Source organism: Lucilia sericata, unplaced genomic scaffold (genome assembly GCF_015586225.1).
Source record: "Lucilia sericata isolate MDLA Ls3-8-SP2 unplaced genomic scaffold, ASM1558622v1 Contig001805F_arrow, whole genome shotgun sequence".
Classification (NCBI taxonomy): Eukaryota; Metazoa; Arthropoda; class Insecta; order Diptera; family Calliphoridae; genus Lucilia; species Lucilia sericata.
This window is the reverse complement of record NW_023995704.1, coordinates 456-7,620: the sequence shown is the minus strand read 5'-3', so window position 1 is coordinate 7,620 and position 7,165 is coordinate 456. Positions and strand designations below refer to the sequence as shown.

The 7,165-nt window shown below is 31.3% G+C and overlaps 2 non-coding genes across 2 annotated transcripts; both read left to right on the top strand.

Annotated features, from left to right (window-relative positions):
* Positions 1-5,876: 5,876 nt before the first annotated feature.
* On the top strand, positions 5,877-5,958 carry Trnas-cga. Its single transcript has one exon. It is a non-coding gene; the product is annotated as a tRNA-Ser (tRNA).
* An 892-nt stretch (positions 5,959-6,850) lies between these two features.
* Trnas-aga lies at positions 6,851-6,932 on the top strand. The gene has a single exon. It is a non-coding gene; the product is annotated as a tRNA-Ser (tRNA).
* The last annotated feature ends 233 nt before the right edge of the window (positions 6,933-7,165 follow it).

Here is a 7,165-nt window from a genome sequence, read left to right as displayed (position 1 = left end):
CTATAGTCCAGACTATAGTTAGTCTATAGTCCAGACTATAGTTAGTCTATAGGCCAGACTATAGTTAGTCTATAGTCCAGACAATAGTTAGTCTATAGGCCAGACTATAGTTAGTCTATAGTCCAGACTATAGTTAGTCTTTAGTCCAGACTATTATTAGGCTATGGTCCAGACTGTAGTTAGTCTCTAGTTTAGACTATAGTTAGCCTATAGTCCAGACTGTAGTTAGTCTATAGTCCAGACTATGGTTAGTTTATAGTCCAGACTATAGTTAGTCTATAGTCCAGACTATAGTTAGTCTATAGTCCAGACTATAGTTAGTCTATAGTCCAGACTAGTTAGTCTATAGTCCAGACTATAGTTAGTCTATAGTCCAGACTATAGTTAGTCTATAATCCAGACTATAGTTAGTCTATAGTCCACACTATAGTTAGTCTATAGTCCAGACTATAGTTAGTCTATAGTCCAGACTATAGTTAGTCTATAGTTCAGAGTATAGTTAGTCTTCAGTGCAGACTATAGTTAGTCTATAGTCCAGACTATAGTTAGTCTATAGTCCAGACTATAGTTAGTCTATAGTCCAGACTATAGTTAGTCTATAGTCCAGACTATAGTTAGTCTATAGGCCAGACTATAGTTAGTCTATAGTCCAGACTATAGTTAGTCTATAGTCCAGACTATAGTTAGTCTATAGTCCACACTATAGTTAGTCTATAGTCCAGACTATAGTTAGTCTATAGTCCAGACTATAGTTAGTCTATAGTCCAGACTATAGTTAGTCTATAGTCCGTACTATATTTAATTTTTAGTTAATCTGCAGTCCAGTTTATAGTTAATCTATTGTGCAGACTATAGTTAATCTATAGTCTAGACTCTAGTCAGTCTATAGTTCAGATTTTAGTTATTTTTGTATGCAGACTACAGTCAATCTATAGTCTAGGCTTTAGTAAATCTGCAGTGTCAATCTATAGTCATTTTACATTCCATACTATAGGGTCTTGAGAATTTCTTTAAATTCTTTGAGTTAAATTTTTTTGTTGTTATTGTATTTATTCGTTTTGTTGTTTTTAACTTTATCAGTACTGAGCTTTTATGAATTTCCAAAGCTTTTTTTCTACTCATACACTTCATTGACAAAGGTCATTGTCTAGAAATGCTTCAATAATTGTTAAACAAATAATTGTTTGATATTTTATATTATTTTTTTTTTATTTATTTATGTATTTATTTATTGAGTATGGTCAGTAATGTGTCACTTAAAAGTGTGGAATATTTTGAAATGAATTCACATAAAAATTTATATAAAAAGAAGATTTATGCATTGGGAATTTAAAGTAATTTAAAAAAAACTAGACCTATTTGTTAGCAAACTACATTTCTATTAAAAATTATCTCTCGACTAATTACAGTCCATTAAATTTTAATAGTTTTGCAAGATTTCTATCAACTATTTTTTTGGTATTACAAACATGTCTGTAAATTTGAACTGATTAGTTTTCAAATTAGCTTTTAATTTTTTAAACATTAAGAGTGTGACAAACTTTTCACTTTCATTTGAAATAAATTTGTCTTCTTAACAGTCAATCCAAATTAATGTTTTGTGGTTTTTGACAAAAAACAAATTAACATTTCAAAAGAAAAAAGTAAAAAAACTGGGGGAATAAGAGTCTTGTGTAGTACTTTTAATACAATTAACCTTGAAAAAGTTTAAAAATAAAAATTACAATTTTATGTGTGTATTTTCCCTCTTCTTTATAAGAGCTCAGCGCATGCGCGTACATATTTTTCATTATGCACATGAGCAGCAACAACAACAGCAACATTTGCAAGTTTAATGCATTCAAAACTGGACAGACGGATGGCTGGATGGATGGATGGACGTATGTATGGTTAAACGGACTTAGTTGTAGCAAATATTTTTATTATAAGTTGTACGTGCCGGGCCGGATTGTCAACCAATCAAGAAATCCATTATTATTACAGACAACCAACCTACCGACCAACTTAAAACCATCATGATCATCATCACCACACCACATCACCAGCACCATCATCGTCATCATCATCATCAACATTATTATTACAGACCATACTACAAATGTTGTTGTTAACATTACTACTACTTACTACTCTTGTTGTTGTTATTGTAGCTGTTGATTTTCTAGACCTACAACTGCATGCTAATTAGTGTCTTTTTGTTGGAAAAAAAAAAGGTTTTTAAAACAAAAATCACGTCGTTTAGCTTTTTTTGTTTAAAATGCATTTGAAATTGTAATTAAAGCTTTTTGTGTACAATGAACTGTAAACAATTTTATTAAGTTGCTTAAAGAAAAAAATTACCAATAACATCATTCCTTTATTGACTGAGCCCTTAGTTTTAGGTTGATTTCAAAATTTTAACTTATAGTTGCTTAGGAATTGGCAAAATAAAGAAGTGGGTTAAGGGAACATTTGGTTTGACAATTTTGTAAGCTGCATAATTTAACTATTGAACGTCTAAATTCTTGATTGCAGATTGACTATAGTCTGCACTATAGACCGACTATAGTCTGCACTATAGACCGACTATAGTCTGCACTATAGACCGACTATAGTCTGCACTATAGACCGACTGTAGTCTATACTATAGACCGACTATAGTCTATACTATATACTATACTATAGACCGACTATAGTCTATACTATATACTATACTATAGACCGACTATAGTCTGCACTATAGACTGAGTATAGTCTGCACTATAGACCGACTGTAGTCTATACTATAGACCGACTATAGTCTATACTATATACTATACTATAGACCGACTATAGTCTGCACTATAGACCGACTATAGTCTGCACTATAGACCGACTGTAGTCTATACTATATACTATACTATAGACCGACTATAGTCTGTACTATAGACCAACTATAGTCTGTACTACAGAAATAGTATAGTCTGGACTATAGTCGGCACTATAGACTACCTATAGACTAACTATCGTCGGTACTACAGACTAACAATAGTCGGTACTTTAGTCTAACTATAGTCGGAACTATAGACTAACTATAGTCGGATCTATAGACTAACTATAGTCAGGACTATAGACTAACTATAGACTAACTATAGTCAGGACTATAGACTAACTATAGTCAGGACTATAGACTAACTATAGTCGGATCTATAGACTAACTATAGTCGGGACTAACTATAGTCTGGACTATAGACTAACTATAGTCGGGACTATAGACTAACTATAGTCGGGACTATATTCCAACTATAGTCGGGACTATATACCAATTATATTTGGGACTATATACCTACTATAGTCGGAACTGTAGGCGGTACTATCGACTAACTATATTCGGGACTATAGACTAACTATAGTCGGGACTATAGACTAACTATAGTCGGGACTATAGACTAACTATAGTCGGGACTATAGACTAACTATAGTCGGGACTATAGACTAACTATAGTCGGGACTATAGACTTACTATAGTCGGGACTATATACTAACTACAGTCGGGACTATAGACTAACTATAGTCGGGACTATAGACTAACTATAGTCGGGACTATAGACTAACTACAGTCGGGACTATACACTAACTATATTCAGGGCTATAGAGTAACTATAGTCGGGACTATATAGTAACTATAGTTGGGATTATAGACTAACTATAGTCCGGACTATAGACTAACTATAGTCGGATCTATAGACTAACTATAGTCGGGACTATAGACTAACTATAGTCGGGACTATACACTTACTATAGTCGTGACTATACACTTACTATAGTCGTGACTATACACTTACTATAGTCGGGACTATACACTAATTATAGTCGGGAATATAGACTAAGTGTAGTTAGGACTATAGACTAAGAATAGTCGGGACTATATAAGAGCTATAGTCGGAACTATAGACTAACTATAGTCGCGACTTACTATAGATTTGTGATTATATTTTTTTAAATTATTTTATATTTATTGCTGTAAACCACTTTTTTGTCTTGTTTTCAATTTTAATCCCTTTTTTTGAACATATAATTAAAAACGTTTAAATTTTTAATTAAAATTAATGCACATTGAGAATGTTTTTGGTTGGGTGGAGGGTATGGATTGTGTGATAAATAAAAATTCCATTTAATTTATGGCAATTTGTCTGCTAAATTATTAATAGTAAAATAAAATGTTAAAAGGCAAAAAAAATCCCCAGCTAAATGTTTCGTTAAATTCATATTAATCCCAGGTGGGGTTTTAATTATTTATAGTATAAAAATATAGACAGTTTTTTTAAATATAAAAATTTTTATAAAATTTCCTTTCAGCACTTTTAAGGGTTAAAGCGCAAAACAATTAGGTTCAAAAATTCCTTTGTTTTTTTTTTTCCTTAAGCCAACTAATTGTATAATTAACAATCTTTTGTAATTTAAGATTTGTGTAAGTGCGGTGCATTAAAAGTGCCTCAATTTGGCCCGGTTTAAAATATGTTGGCAATTTCATAATTAAGACGAGAATGGTGATGATGACGTATGACGAATGCAACCAAGCAGAGTGTTTAAAATCAACACTTGAGTTAACATGTCATCATAATGACAATTGCATTGTTTATGACACGTGACAAATGTTGCAGTTTTTTTTCTCGTTTTTGTTTTACTTTTGTTGCTGCCAGTAAATTAGCTTGGTTAACGAAGGGGGGTTAATAAACTCTTAGAGACAAAGGAATTGAATTGGAAAGGAAAGAAGGGAAAAAGAATGAAAACTCTTAGGATTTTCAATTAATTTGTTAATTGATAATAATGAGCATTAAGGTAATAGTCTATAATACAGACTATAGCAAGTCTATAGTCTATACAGTAGAGCGACTATAGTCCATACTATAGAGCGGCTATAGTCTGTACTATAGAGCGACTATAGTCTGTAATATAGAGAGACTATAGTCTGTAATATAGAGCGACTATAGTCTGCACTATAGAGCGACTATCGTCTTTACTATAGAGCGACTATAGTCTGTACTATAGGCAGACTATAGTCTGTACTATAGAGCGACGATAGTCTGTACTATAAAGCGGCTATAGTCTGTACTATAGAGCGACTATAGTCTGTATTATAGCGCGACTATAGTTTGTACTATAGAGCGACTAAAGTCTGTACTATAGAGCGACTATAGTCTGTACTATAGACAGACTACAGTCTGTACTATAGAGCGACTACAGTCTGTACTATAGAGCGACTATAGTCTGTACTATAGACCGACTATAGTCTGTACTATAGAGCGACTATAGTCTGTACTATAGGCAGACTATAGTCTGTACTATAGAGCGACTATAGTCTGTACTATAGAGCGACTATAGTCTGTACTATAGAGCGACTATAGTCTGCACTATAGAGCGACTATAGTCTGTACTATAGAGCGACTATAGTCTGTACTATAGAGCGACTATAGTCTGTTCTATAGAGCGACTATAGTCTGTACTATAGAGCGACTATAGTCTGTACTATAGAGCGACTATAGTCTGTTCTATAGAGCGACTATAGTCTGTACTATAGAGCGACTATAGTCTGTACAATAGAGCGACTACAGTCTGTACTATAGAGAGACTATAGTATGTACCATAGAGCGACTATAGTCTGTACTATAGAGCGACTACAGTCTGTACTATAGAACGTCTATAGTCTATACTATATAGCGACTACCGTCTGAACTATAGACCCTCTATAAGCTGTACTATAGACCTTCTATAGTCATCCATAGTCTGTTTAATTTTTAGAAAACAATTTCTGTTTTTAGACGTTTCATTTTAAACATTTAAATCAAGTTATCCTTGAATATATTAATGCTTACGTTTGCATTCTCAAGTATGGGTTTTGTTTAAGGACATCACAAGCAGTCGTGGCCGAGTGGTTAAGGCGTCTGACTCGAAATCAGATTCCCTCTGGGAGCGTAGGTTCGAATCCTACCGGCTGCGAAAATAGTTTTTTTTTGTAAGATATTTTTTCTTTTTTTAAGCAAATTTATTCAAAAATTTTGAAAACTTTTAAAAAATTTTCGAAATTTGTTTGAAAAAATTTTAAAAAATTGTAGAAAATTTTGAAAAAGTTTTTTTTTAAATTTTTTTTTCTTTCTTAAACAAATTTATTAAAACATTTTGAGAATTTCTAAAAGATTTCGAAAATTAAAAAAAATTTAAAACTTTTAAAAGATTTTGAAAATATTTTAAACAATTTTAGAAAGTTTTAAAAGCTTTCGAAAATTTTCAAAAAATTTTAAAAAGTTTTGAAAAATTCTAGAAAAGTTTTGAAAAATTCTAGAAAATTTTTGAAAAATTCTAGAAAATTTTGAAAAATTCTACCAAATTTTGAAAAATTCTAGAAAATTTTTGAAAAGTTGTAAAAAATTTTGAAAAATTCTAGACAATTTTGAAAAATTCTAGAAAATTTTGGAAAATTCTAGAAAATTTTGAAAAATTCTAGAAAATTTTGAAAAATTCTAGCAAATTTTGAAAAATTCTAGAAAATTTTTGAAAAGTTGTAGAAAATTTTGAAAAATTCTAGACAATTTTGAAAAATTCTAGAAAATGTTGGAAAATTCTAGGAAATTTTGAAAAATTCTAGCAAATTTTGAAAAATTCTAGAAAATTTTGAAAAGTTGCAGAAAATTTTGAAAAATTCTATACAATTTTTAAAAATTCTAGAAAATTTTGGAAAATTCTAGAAAATTTTGATAAATTTTAGAAAATTTTGCAAAAATTATAAAAATTTTGAAAAATTCTAGAAAAGTTAAATTCGAAATTTGGACATTTAAATATAAAATTTGATGAACATTAAATAAATAGATATTCTAGATATTGAAAACTATAAGCAGTCGTGGCCGAGCGGTTAAGGCGTCTGACTAGAAATCAGATTCCCTCTGGGAGCGTAGGTTCGAATCCTACCGACTGCGAGAAAGATTTCTTTTATATTATTAAATAGTTTTCAAATTTAAACAATGTTTATACGGGTTTAAAGGTCATGTAATGAGATGATCATGGAAAGAGCTCTAAATTAAAACCCTTCCCCTTTCATGCCTCAGTTCGCTATTGAAACAGTTAATGCAATGTGTGGCAAGTGCCTACAGAATATAATTTATTCTGTTCTTGCTGCCTGCATGATGATTTAAGTAACTGTGCTGCTGCG